At 38.2% G+C, this 14,244-nt stretch overlaps 1 pseudogene; it reads right to left on the bottom strand.

The window, feature by feature from the left end:
- Positions 1-279: 279 nt before the first annotated feature.
- LOC112674616 (glyceraldehyde-3-phosphate dehydrogenase-like) lies at positions 280-11,936 on the bottom strand (annotated as a pseudogene).
- Between the last annotated feature and the right edge of the window lie 2,308 nt (positions 11,937-14,244).

Here is a 14,244-nt window from a genome sequence, read left to right as displayed (position 1 = left end):
CACACGGACACTATAGAATAATACTCAGGGTTTTTTGTTTGTTTGGTAGGTTTGGTTTGGTTTGATGTTTTTTTGGCTGGGTAAGGTATACTTTATTGATGGTAGATGACAAGGTGGGGCTCCCCAAGGCCCTCCCCTTCCTTGGGGTCTGGGATGTGAATTGGAGGTCAGGAGATTCTCAGTGTTTTGGGGGATTAAGTCAGGGCAGGGACTCCCCAGCCCCACTGAGGGCCTCTCTCTTCCTTTTGTTCTTGCTGGTGCTGGTGGTCCAAGAGGCTCTTACTCTTTGGGGGCCATATGGACCATGAGATCCTCCACCCAGTTGCTGTAGCCGAATTCATTGTCATACCAGGAAATGAGCTTGACAAAGTGGTCATTGAGGGCAATGCCAGCCCCGGCATCAAAGGTGGAAGAGTGGGTATCACTGTTGAAGTCGCAGGAGACAACCTGGTCCTCAGTGTAGCTCAGGATGCCCTTGAGGGGGCCCTCTGATGCCTGCTTCACCACCTTCTTGATGTCATCATATTTGGCAGCTCTCTCTGGGCAGCAGGCCAGATCCACAACTGACACGTTGGGGGTGAGGACACAGAAGGCCATGCCAGTGAGCTTCCCGTTCAGCTCAGGGATGACCTTGCCCATAGCCTTGGCGGAGCCAGTGGAAGGAGGGATGATGTCCTGGGGAGCCCCTTGGTCGTCATGCCACAGCTTCCCAGAGGGGCCGTCCACGGTCTTCTGGGTGGCAGTGATGGCATGGATGGTGGTCATGAGACCCACCATGATGCCAAAGTTGTCATGGATGATTTTGGCCAGAGGATCCAAGCAGTTGGTGGTATAGGAGGCATTGCTGACAATCTTGAGGGAGTTGTCATACTTCTCGTGGTTCATGCCTATCACAAACATTGGGGCATCAGCAGAAGGAGCAGAGATGATGACCCTCTTGGCCCTGCCCTTCAAGTGAGCCACAGCCTTCTCCATGGTGCTAAAGACCCCAGTGGACTCCACAACACGCTCAGCACCAGCATCACCCCCATTTGATGTTGGCGGGATCCCACTCCTGGAAGATGGAGATGGACTTCCAATGGATGACAAGTTTCCCGTTCTCAGCCTTGACCATGCCATGGGATTTGCCATGGGTAGAATCCTACTGGAACATGTACACCGTGTGGTTGAGGTGAATGAAGGGGTCATTGATGGCAACAATATCCATTTTGCCATAGTTAAAAGCAGCCCTGGTGACCAGGCACCCAATATGGCCAAATCCATTCACTCCAACATCATGCTTCAGGGACACGGCTGGCACTGCACCAGAAGATGCAGCTGTCTGTTGAACGGGGAGGAGCAGAGAGCCTAATACTCAGTTTTTGAAAAGATATATGAACTGATATCAATGATCTATATCATGGATATACATATCCATATATGATACATATTTGGGAAAAAAGTAGAGTATAAAGTTTGAATATGATTCAAAGTTTCAAAACAATAATTGTGTGCATGTGTGTATGTATTAATATATAAGCATGTATGTGTGTGAATATATTAGCTTATTATTTTAGTATTTCTATAAAACTTTTGAAATATGTTAGGATGATAATATATTATAAAGATTGTGATACTGCTAACTGCATTCTGCAAGTGTGTGGCAGGTGATTGGTAATATATATTCACTAGCTGAAAGCGCTGAAATGAAGAGAGAATTTGTGCATAATTTTCATAAACTAAAGTTTGCTTTGCAATATGAATAGACAAAATAGTGTACAGAAACATAAACTTTCAGAAGGAGAAGATGACAATTCTGTGTTTTTCTCATATCCACATGGCTGGAATTTAAGTGGCCTAGAGCATACTGGAATCTGGTCTATGTTTGAGCCAGAGAAACCTAACAATCATTTGTAGGCAACTCCAGTGTGAGGGAATTCAATGAGGCCTTCAGTTCTGCAGCAACTTATCTCAAAGTCAAAAAGTTATAGGCAAGTCTGGAATGTTTGTTAGATGATAGATGATAACAAATCTGATTTCTTCCATTCAACTGGGAGTCCCTAAATACTTGGGAATTCTTCTTATTTACTGAAGGATTTTTTTTTTTTATAGGCATCCCCTACCTCATTTTTAATAGATGTCTGTGTATACAACACATTTTCCCATTTTTAAAGTTTTCTCAAATGTCATTGGCTTTCAAATATTATCTTTTCACAAAGCAATTTACAGACCTTGTTGTTTTAAAGATACATGCCAGACTTGGACTTGCTACAGATAACACACCACACTTGCACAGCTGTTTCGTCAACCTTACCTGGGATCATTTTCAAAATTCCAGGGCAAGACAGGAGTCCCACAACCAAATGCCTGGAACACAGCCAGTCTCACAGCACTGAGTCAGTATGACACACAAACAGTGAGTCAAAGCTATATTTGGTTCTTGGATCTACAAGACATCAAACAAATGGTATTCTCCTCCCTCTCTCCCTCTCTCTCTCTGGATATATATATATATATATATATCTTCCTCTCTCTTTGATCTATAAAATAATATATGAAATCAAATATGATGTCTTTCCAAAGAAATATGGATGCTCTGACTTTATGGGCCCAGGGTCTGTTGGAAAGCTCTGTGGGAGGCAACATAAGTTACACTTGGGCCTTTTTTCAGGTATGGTTGTACATATGGAGAGCATTGGCTGTCATTAATGATGCTTCAGATGTGAAAGGCAGCAATTATGTAGCTACTTTTTAAAAGAAAAAAATTCTGGTATGGCAAAGGAGCGATTTTATCAGGTATAAATTCTGATCATCTAAAATAAATGACCTATCAGGTGGGAATTATACCCTTGACATTGTAGAATTATCACCAGAACTAAATAGCTCAATGTTAGTGAAAATTGAACATTGGTTTTAATCATAAATTACATATAGCAAGCTAGACAGCGAGTAATACTGAACAAGCTAATCTAATAATTGCTTACTCTTATTTTCATGATTTATTTTTGTACTCTGAGTGCTTGAAGATAGTGGTATAGGTAGAGGTTCATAAAAGTGTCTGAAAGCTTTCATGACAAACAAACAGGTGGTTATCACTGAAAAACTTGAATAAAGCAGGTCAAAGTTTGAGAATCTCAATGTTTTCCCATACCTCCCCATGTCACCATTTTAGTTTCTAGGCCAGAAGGAAAGGAAGCAGAAAGCAAAACAAGCAAAACTGAGCAATAAAAAGTCAAGCAAATAGGAAAGCAGTAAGGTTAAATCAATGACTATTTTGTGATGTTGGGGAAGGCAGAACAAATTGCCACCAAATGATACGACAAACTTGTGAAATATAGCGCAAAGGCAGATTTATAGGCTGATACCATAGGTAGGACTGGCTAAGCGGTCTTTGGCTGAACAGAACTCTTGCAGCTGGTTTCTAAGTACCTTGTGGATCTCAGTCCATTTTCTTCTTTATTCCTACAGTGTTACTTAGTCCAGAGACTATATACCAGGGAATAATTTTAAAGGTGTCATGTCACAGTCCATTTGCAGATTGGAGCCTACTGAAAATACCCTATGAACTAATGACCAATAATACTGACAATCCATGACTTAATAATGACCCATAGATAAAAATGTCAGTTATTAAAAAAAAAAATGTCAGTTATTGTTCCTGCTGCCTCTCAGCACTACTGATTTTCTTCCACTGTCACCTGCCTTCTCCCCACTCTCCCATTGCTGTGATAGCTCTAAAGGAAAAACTAAAACTTTGCTATCAGTTAGGGGGCCTGTGGATTAAGAAACAAAGACATGAAGCAGTAAGAGAGAAAGAGAAAAAAAAAAGATATGCTTTAGGGGAAGTAGAGTTTTATACTTCTAGACTGGACTGATAAGCCTACTCAGTGACCTATACTGCCAAAACCTAACTTCTTCATGAGCTAGCTGAATTTTTCACTTAGCTTCATGTTGGGTCAAAGGTCAAGGGCCTCTTATTAGTTTCAAAAATTAGCAGAATATGTTGAATGGCTGCTAAGTAAGAAGCATTCGATAGATATTTTATCCTCACAATTATCCTGGGAGCTATGATGCTATTAATCCGATTTAAGACCTGAATAAGCAAAGACTCAGAAAAGGGTTAAGTAATTTGCCAAAACCAGGGTGATGGAGCCAAAACTCAAAGGCAAGTATCAAGCCCCAGAAAGTATCTTTGTTCCTTCTTTTGCCATTCTACCCTGCCTTCTGCATTGCTATCAGTACTTCATGGTTTAATGCAATTGATTCCGTCTAGATCCATTCATTCATCCAGGATCTGGCGAACTTCTGTTGAACACTTTTGTGGGGTACTCTGTTAATTCCTGAAGCCTCACAAGCTCAAGTGCACTAAGAAATTGACTTTGATATAGAGGTGTGGTCAGGTGGCTGCGTGTTGATTATTCAGCAGAAGCATAGATGAGTACTGCCTGGGGAGGGCCTCTACCGATTTTGTATAGCAAGTATTAGAAAGGAACTAGATAACAGAAAGTCAGAAAGTACTAATGACCAGTTTCACATTTTTTGAAAATATCACTAAACTTGATGGTTTTTAAATGTGTCATTGTGGCTAGGTTGAACTGTATTTCCCAAATTTCCCGGGGTATTTCTGGTTAGGGTGGTAACAAAAAAATATTTTCATGAGAGATTTGGAAGGGAAGAGTGATGAAGCAACCATTTTGTCTTTATTCTCAGGTCAAAGCAGGTGCTTCTCCAGCTCATGCATGTTTTCACTTATCCACTGACTCACCTTGGGATTGGGTAGTAGCCAGGCCTACAATTCTCTCATCTTCCCCTGATCTTCCTTCAGTTTCTCTGACTCCTGGGCCAACGGCATGTTTAGCTCCATGGCAAAGGGTAGCAGCTTCTCCTGTAGGAAACTTTATCAAGGTTAGAGCCAGTTCCACTCTGTCCTCAAACAAGTTAACAGCCCGTGCTCATAAATGCCACCTTCCATTCCCGTTTGTCTGTGACTTATGCATTTCAAGCTCCAACATCAGAAAGGAAGTAGTTACTGAGACTGTTCAACCAGCTTCCACATTTTGTCTGGTCAAATTTCTATATTAAAACCTCTGATTGAAAAAAAAAAAAAAAAACCCTCTGATTGAACTCTAATACACTAGGGAAGGAGAGTCTAAATGTTCTCCCTCCAACATTTCTAGATTACATATCCTAACTGAGTCTCATACTCTTTGAACCTCATATATATATGTGCCTCAGGGATCATGAACCTCTTTTTTTCTTGGTCTGTGCTATAGACAGAAATCTATATGTTGCAACAAAATTAATATGTTGAAACCTAATCCCTAATGACATAGTATTTAGAGATGGGCCCTTTGGAAAGTGATTATGTCATTATATATTATGTATTATGTGTTATGGGTATACCATTATTTATTTAAATTATACAAGTAGTAGACACACATAGTCAAGAATGTGTGCAGAAAGCTATGAAATATAAAATAAAATTGGCCTTTCCTCATAGCCCTATTTCCATTCTACTATTTTAATCAGTGTCAAAAGTTCGTTTTATTAGTCACACTGAGTTTAATATTACAACTTTAAATTCTGTACTATCCCTCTGTTTTTTGATCTGTAAACACCAAATAGTAACTATTCACTTTCTTAAGTAAAGGATGAAAATTCACTGTATTTACATCATCTTCCATTCCTCTGCCACAAAGTAGACATTCTTTACTGATGTATTTTTAGTTTTCATGTAGTAATTTTACTTTAAACTGTATTTTTAACCTTTTATTTTTTCTATCAACTTTTAATCAGTAGATATTACTGATGTCCTTCTATGAAAGATGAGGAAATTAATTCACCTACTGACCTTTTCCTACATATTCTTTTTCCCCATCCCATGTCTCAATTTCTGTCAGCTATATCTTGATTTTCCAACATCAAGATGAATAATATTGACTAGTATGTTCAATTCCATCCCTGTAGTTAGGTATACTCTCTTTTATTTTTAGTTTTGTTTTTTTTTTTCTCTCAAGGCTGAAAACCAATAAATAACATTTGTTATACCCACTCTTAAATACACCTATTTACTGTCCAACCAAATAAAATATTTGGACCATAAAAAGAGTAATAAAATCCTATGTAACTGAAACTTCTAAAAGGCCAGGGATAGTGGCTTCTCTTTTATTTCTTTTTCTATGTCCTTCTTTTCTGGGTCACTTTCAAATATCTTTTTCTTATATCTTATGTAATACTTCCTTGAATTACCAGGAACACATCTGCAACTGAACAACTTGTAGCAGGGGAGACACATACTAATGGGAACCATAGGACATCTCAGCTAGAGGCTGTTAGAACTAACTGACTAGGGGCAGCCTGGGTGGCTCAGCGGTTTAGCGCTGCCTTTAACCCAGGACCTGATCCAGTAGACCTGGGATCCAGTCCCGTGTCAGGCTCCCAGTATAGATTCTGCTTCTCCCTCTGCCTGTGTCTCTGCCTCTCTCTCTCTCTCTTTCTGTGTGTGTCTCTCATGACTAAATAAATAAAATCTTTAAAAAAAAAAAAAAAAAGAATTAACTGACTATAGGATTTGGGTTTGTGTTAGATGGTTTGGGAGATAATTTAAGAAAGTAGGGTTTGCTTTCGATTACATACTCTGAGGAAGCCAGAATAATGATGTGATTGGGTGTCTTAGTAAATCTTTTCTGTAAGGAGAGAAGATTAGATGGAGGTTAAAGCCATAATTTATAAAGAAGAAGCAATCACTTATGAGCCAGGATAAAAGAATGTTGGTTATTATTATGGTGTGGACATTGTTCATGTTTGTCTGTGTTTAGACATGATTGTGTAATGGTCTTAACTTGTCTTCTTTCATCATTGTCACGGAGTGGCTGTGTCTGATGTTGATGTGCTATGAAATTGTTTATGTTCAATAGGAGAAATCAAGGCCTAGCAATGATTGCCAGGCCAGCTCATAGCAACACCAAGATTTACCTGACAATTCCAGGCCTCCTGGATGTCAGGAGCTGCTAGCTAGCTGTCTATCATCTATCTCTCTATCTCTCTATCATCTATTTTTTAATCCTATTCATATATTATGTATATTATAGTTTGTGTATATATAAAATCTTATATATGTTGGTGAATGTAAATGTATATAATCTTACACATATACATAGATGTGTGTATGCTTTTTTGTGTGTGTGTATATACATATACATGTACACACTTGCGTGCATTCCTAACTGGAGGATATTATGCTCCTCATTTTCCTACTTACTAGGAATGCTGCTAAATATTCTATAATGCACATGATAAATCTTCACAACATAGAATTATCTGGCCCAAAATGTTGATAGTGCTGAGGTTGTGAGGAGAGAAATTCTAGTATCTATATTTATGTATATGTGTTTATGTATACATAAAATAATACATATACATATCTGTACTCCTACATATATACATGTATATGTATATGCATGTGTGCAGTATAATAGATGAGAAATTTTCTGAGTCCCTACATGTCCTCCCCTAGTTTTCCAAATTTATTTTCTTATTACTCTTGGTTAATAATGATATGGGAGAGCTTGGTTCTTGTCTCACAGAGTCAAAGAATGAATCTTGCGGAAAAAAAGGAGAGGTGAGTAAGGCCATAGAAGTTTATTAAGCAAAGATATACAGAAAGCTCTCAGAAATGAGAGGGGTCCAGACTGGGTTGCCCCTGAGGGCTTGTAGGGTTGGTCTTTTATTGAAAGCCAACCAGGGAACCTAAATCTTTTAACATATCTATTGATATCACCATTGAGTAAGGACTACTGATAACATCTTTAATGGCTTACTTCCTTTTTAGGCTCCTGCAATTCTTTGTTAGTCACAAGTAGCTGTTATAACAAGACCCCATCTCTGGCAGGGACTGGATGGTCTGGTTTATTTATCTCCGGTTTACTCGCATCTCCACATTTTTGGGATTTTTGTGAGCCTGATTCCATGGCCCCCTACCTAGCCCTGCCTTACCCCCATTTGTCCCTAATTTAATAATCTGGCTAAGTATAGAACTGTAAGCTTAGGATTTAAAAATATTACTCCACTATACTCTATTATTTAGTATTGCTGATGAAAAGTCTGAAGTAAATGTAGTTTTTAATGTTTTATAGATATTTTTTACTCTCTCGAATTTTTAAAGATTTATCTATGTACCTAGGTGTAGGTTCTTTTGTAATTTTTCCATTAATTCTATGGGTCTTTTTAACACAAATATTTATACTATTCTTCAATTTAGAAAATGTTTTCTTAGTTCTTAAGTATTTTTTCTCCTTCATTAACTGTGGTCTATATCTTTTTTCCTATACTTTTGGAGTGTATCCTCTACATACTGTCTCTGTATCATATAGCCTAGAAAACATCTTTAATTTGGATCACTTATTTAGTCTTCAGCCATCTTTATTTTATTAATCAGAAAATTTATTGGTTTTGGCTTCAAAAATCATAGCATAGTTTTCAAAATTTTTAATTTTTAAAAAATTTTCTTTTCTCTACCTGTCGTCTTGGTTTTATTTTTAAAATACAGCACGATTTGAAAATCTCTGAAGTTATTAATTATATATTTTGATTACTTTTTTCTCTAATGATTTGTTTCTAGCCTGTTTTATTTTTGCTGTCATCCATATTGTTGACTGTCCTTATCTCTCAGTTCCATTTTGATTGCCCATTTTTAATTAATTGAAAGACTAGGTTAATTAACATACGCAAGGAGCCTGGAGACCCACACAATTGCCAGGAGAATGACTTGACTCTGGAGATGGAGCAGGATAAGTTATTTCCCTCAAGGGCAGATTGGATTTTCTGATTTTCCCTTCTTTATTCACTGAGGCTGTCAGGAATTATGCAAAACTCCAGTGTGTCTCTCTCATAGAACCTTAAACCCTCCCCAGACAGATTACAAACTTTCTTTAAGTTATGTCAGGGTATTACGAGGTGGGCAAAAGCCCTTTATGTCAACCACTCTGTTTTCTTGTGCAAGAAAGGAAGGGGTTACTCTCTTAGATATTTTGTAATCAATTATTTAATAACTTTTTCTGATGGCTCCAAAGCCCACTGCTGGGAAAACTACTGATGAGTATCTTGGGCTTCTGTCTCCAGGGCCCTTCTGGATGTTGGTGCTGGATAAACACTGCATGAGTCTGTGTGAATGGAGATTCTGGGAGTCGTGCAGTGCACAGCTTGAGAACTACAGTTCTGCTCTTTCATCGCTTTGATATTTCTGTCACTCTCAGTCTAGCTTGCAAAATATCTCTGAATTCTTATCTTCATGGATTCCCAATGATCTCACTTTTTTCTCTTATGAATATTATTTTAAATATTTAATATTGGTGAAGTTTTGGAATATAGGTGAGGTCCGGAGCCGATGACCAAGAAAGAATTCTTGAGACGTCTTTGGTGCAAAATGTGGTTTTATTAAAGCTTGGGGACAGGAAGAGCTGCTGCCTTGGGCCTGTGAGGGGTGACTGATTATATACCTGGGAGTTGCCTGGGATTTGAAGATAGGGTACTCGCTAAGGAATTTTGGAAGCAAGGTTTCCAGGACCCTGAGGGGGCTAGCGTTTGGTGGGAAAAGATCACTTAATACCCTCTAGTAAAGCCTGAGTCGTGAGACCCTTCAGATGTGTATCAGTGGGCCATATGCTTGGGGGATAATTGCTAACAAGTATCTTGGGGGTTTAAAGATAAAGGAAATTTCTAAAGGAATTTTTATATGTTAAAGTAGACTTAGAGTCTCTTGGAGGTCGGGCTAAGATTGCCTTTTGCCCTTAGCAAAGTATGAACATAGAGGCAGTTAAGTCTGTAGAGGAATGTCACTCTCTTGTTTCAAGGACTTGTCAATGTGCTTTGTCCTCAGCTAGTCCTCTGTTCCCCCATCAATATGACTTTAGAAGGAAGGGAAAATCAAGTATTCTTAGCCCGATGACTTGAATCAGAAACTATGCATTATGTTTAGTTGTATTAGTTTCCCTGGATATTATCTCTAATTAGATTAACCCCTAATATTATCACTCCAAAACTCAGGAGAAATAGGCAAGCTTCACATAACATTTATATATAAAATTTTCAATTTTATTTGTGAAAAACTATGACTAATTCAGAATAACACAGAGATCATTTAGGAATTCCTTGGGAACTTCTTTATTAGCCTCAGATACTTGAAACATTGAAACACATTAAAGTATATGTATATAAATGAGAAATAGAGTCATGAGGATGGAAATTACTTTTTTTGAAATTTACTTTTTAGAAGAAGTGATAATATTTATGTCTATAAGTTCCTCTACTGAAAATTTCAGGTAAGATAAGTAAATTCTATTTAAGGGAGAAAGGATTAATCTTAAAACTTTTAGTTTAGGAAGAAAAAGAATAGAAAGAGAAGGAAAGGAATAAAAGACTGATTCTTGACTGTTTCTTTCCTATTCTAACCAATGGAAAACAATCAGTTGTGTCTTTGGCTTAATACTTGTCAACCAAAGGAGGACAAGTGATGTGTCACAGGTTGGGTTCCCTGAGAAGCAAACTCTCAGATGGAGATCTGTATGCAGGATGTTTATTAGGGAGTGCTCTTAAAGTCAATACCATGGAAGGGAGGGAAAAGAAGCAGGAGAACATAGTTGAACCAGGATGTAGCCCAACCAAGACTTCAGCTCATCCCACAGGAAGCTCTGGAACTCATCTGTGTTTTGGAGATGTCTCTATTTAGTATAAAAGAGCTGAGCCTTGATATACCCAGGATGATCAGCCATTGGATATAGGCACACCTATAGAGGTGTAGCTTGGCTGAGGTAACTTTTTTTTTTTTTTTTTCCTGAAAATAGCCCTCAAAAAGGCTAATAGTTGATGGCCATCTTCTAGATATCACACCCAACATCTAGGGAAATAATAATTCCTTTATCCCTGAAAGGCAATTCAGGGAGTACATCATGCTTTAACCGTAATGCACCCCTTCTACAACTTTCTACTTCTTCTTACAGGTTCTGGAGCATCTTCCTTCTCTTTGAGAAAGGGGAGGATAAAAGAGGAAGGTTAGTGGGACAAACTAGCCCTAGTTGCTAGCTCAGGTTCTAACAGCGCAACAGGAGATGTTTCTCAAAAGCCATAAATACAGACTATAGATGCAATGGCTGTGCTCCAGAATCCTAGAGGTCTGCATAGCATTCTCCCACTAGGGCTTGTCATGAAGTCCATATGGTGTCCTTTCCACTGCTAATATTTCTAGTACGTCAGAGCTATATGACTGCAATTCAGAGTTGCCTGCGCTGCAGCCAGGAATTACTACGGAGCCCTTTCCTGCTCTGGGGCTAACTCTTAGCCACTGATCTTTCAGGTACTAGCTCTAGCCTCAGGTGTGAAGTATGCTGCCTCCAGGCCTACCCACCCTAGGTTTCGTTCTTCACTGGTGGGAGGCACAAAATGCAGTAACATGCCCTTTACTTTGAAGAGAATGTCCTAGCATGCTGCAGCCTTAAAATTTTTATTAGCCTGGTGGGCCCCTGAAGCTATTTCATAGGATTTATTTCACACTCTCTGGAATGCATATGACTTATCAAGACTTCCATCATACTAGCCACTTCTTGCTCATCCAGTCCAATTAGAATGATGTCATTTATATAATAGTAGAGCAGAATGATGTTCTGTGAAATTATCAGACAGTCTGGATTTCTTCAAACTACATTATGTCAAGAAGATAGAATAGCTACCATATCCTAGAGCAAAACTGTAGATATATTTTGTTGTCTGTTCTTTTCTACTGACAAAGATACAAAAGAAAACATTCACCAGATCAAATCAATGGCCACTTAACAAGTTCCTGAGGTCATGCTAATCTGTTCTAGCAAATATACCACATCTGGCACCACAGCAATAACTGGTGCTGTTGCTTTCTTGAGTTTACAGTAATCCACTTTATCCTTTGTGGTTTTTTGTTTTTGCATTTTGGGCTTTGTTTTTTGTAGGGATAAGACGGGTCTTAAACAAAGCTGTGATGACTATCATTCCTGTGTCTTTTAAGGTATTTAGAGGTGATGTTAATTTCTGCCATTCCCTGCAGTGAGATAATGTTGTTTATTTCTCCTATCCTAGTTTAGGTGGAGCAGTTTTAGAGATTTCTGCTTGGTCTTAATAGCTCTTGCACCACAGGCCAAGAACCTAATGTATGGGTTGGCACCAAATAGCAAATATAAACATTATATATTTGGGGCTCAAATGATCATTTGGTGATTCTGCAAATGCAGTCAACCCACTGTGAACTATGCCTGGGCCAGAAGACCATTTATTATCTATCCTTACGTGATCTCACTATATAAAAGTTTATGACATTACATCTCACAGTATCATTTCATCTCAGACCTATGTCCAACAGTTCTTTTTTTTTTTTTTTTAAGATTTTATTTATTTATTCATGAGAGACACAGAGAGAGGGAGAAGCAGGCTCCATGTAGGAAGCCCCATGTGGGACTCCATCTCAGATCTCCAGGATCATGCCCTGGGCCAAAGGCAGGCGCTTAACTGCTGAGCCACCTGGGCTGCCCTGTCCAACAGTTCTTAAAATAAAATAAAAACTGAAAGAGAACAATTTTAAGCCCTACCTAAACTAAAAACGCTTACCTGGAAAGTCTAACATGAACCCTTTCAACCAAACTAATAAAGTAGCATGGGGATCCCTGAGTGGCTCAGTGGTTTAGCACCTGCCTTCAGCCCAGGGAATAATCCTGGGGTCTGGGGATTGAGTCCCACACCAGGCTCCCTGCATGGAGCCTGCTTCTCCCTCTGCCTCTGTCTCTGCCTGTCTCTCGTGAATAAATAAATAACATTAAAAAAAAAGAAAGAAAGAAAGAAAGAAAGAAAGAAAGAAAGAAAGAAAGAAAGAAAGAAAGAAAGAAAAAAGACGTTCATCTGTTATTTGCCCATTTCTTTAAATATGTCACTTACTGAGAAAAAACTTAGGCACTTGTTGAGTTTCAGATGTGAATAAGACAAAATCCTGCTTTCATGAAGATTACATTTTATAGGAAGGGACAGATACTAAATCCATAAGCAACAAATATACAAGGTAATTTCAGATAATTTAGTAATGGGCATATGTTATATGGATACTTTAATATACTTTATTGGGCACTAGCTCTATTCATACACTAAGTAGTGTGTGGAATACAGAAAAAAAGTATAATCTGTTCAAACCATCTCTTTAATTAAACAAGGAGGCCGTTAGACTGATGCGCCTCTAATGCTATAGCAACATATAAGCAAACTGAAATCTAAGCCTTTACATGCCTCAAAGTTACTAATCAGATAATTTTCTTTCTTTGCTTCTACACTTTCTTTCTATAGGCATTCTCTGACTTTTGATGCTTTATCTTGAAATTTCTTGACTTCACGATGGTGTGAAAGTGATACATATTCAGTAGAAAACTTACTTTGCATTCTGACTTTTGATATTTTTCCCAGGCTAATGATATGTGGTATGATCTTCTCTCATGATGCTGGGCAGCAACAATGAGCTGCAGCTCCCAGTCAGCCACACAATCATGAGGCGAATAACTGATACACTTACAAACGTTCTGTACCTGTTTGACTATTCTGCGTTTCACTTTCAGCACAGTATTCAATTTAATATTACTTGAGATGTTCAACACTTTATTATAAAATAAGCTTTGTGTTAGATGATTTTGCCCAATTGCAGGCTAATTTATGTGTTGTGAGCACATTTAAGGTGGCTTTGGCTAAGGTTTGATGTTTAGTATGTTAAGTGTATCAAGTACATTTTTGGACTTACAATATTTTCAAGTTATCATGCTTTTATCAGGCTGTATCCCCATCATAAATTGAGATCTGTGTAAGTCTTTGACCTGGCTCTTGTCCCCAAAGTGTTCCTACTTCTGGATTGATGCTGCCCAATTTGAATAGATTTTTGCTCAAATAAACTCTCACCATTTGTAATGTGCCTCAGTTTATCTTTTAACACTAATGAATTTACAGTCTTTCCAGGGCAACCAAAAAGGCCAATAAAAAAGTACAGAGTATAAATGAATGTGATTCAGATTCAAATAAATCAACCAGAGAACTGTTATGTGATATTTCTAAATGTGCAATCACAGGTCCACCAAAGTTTGAATCAACTGCAGTTTTGGTTAAAAATGAAGATTCTAGGAACAACCTTAGATTTATAGAATTAGAATTGCTAGGTTGGAGCATGGGGATGTGCATTTTACAAGCATTGAATGTAATACTGATGTACTGTTG

The sequence above is a fragment of the Canis lupus genome, chromosome 36, assembly GCF_003254725.2.
Source record: "Canis lupus dingo isolate Sandy chromosome 36, ASM325472v2, whole genome shotgun sequence".
Classification (NCBI taxonomy): Eukaryota; Metazoa; Chordata; class Mammalia; order Carnivora; family Canidae; genus Canis; species Canis lupus.
Note: the sequence above shows the minus strand (reverse complement) of the source record. Positions and strands in the feature narration are given on the sequence as shown.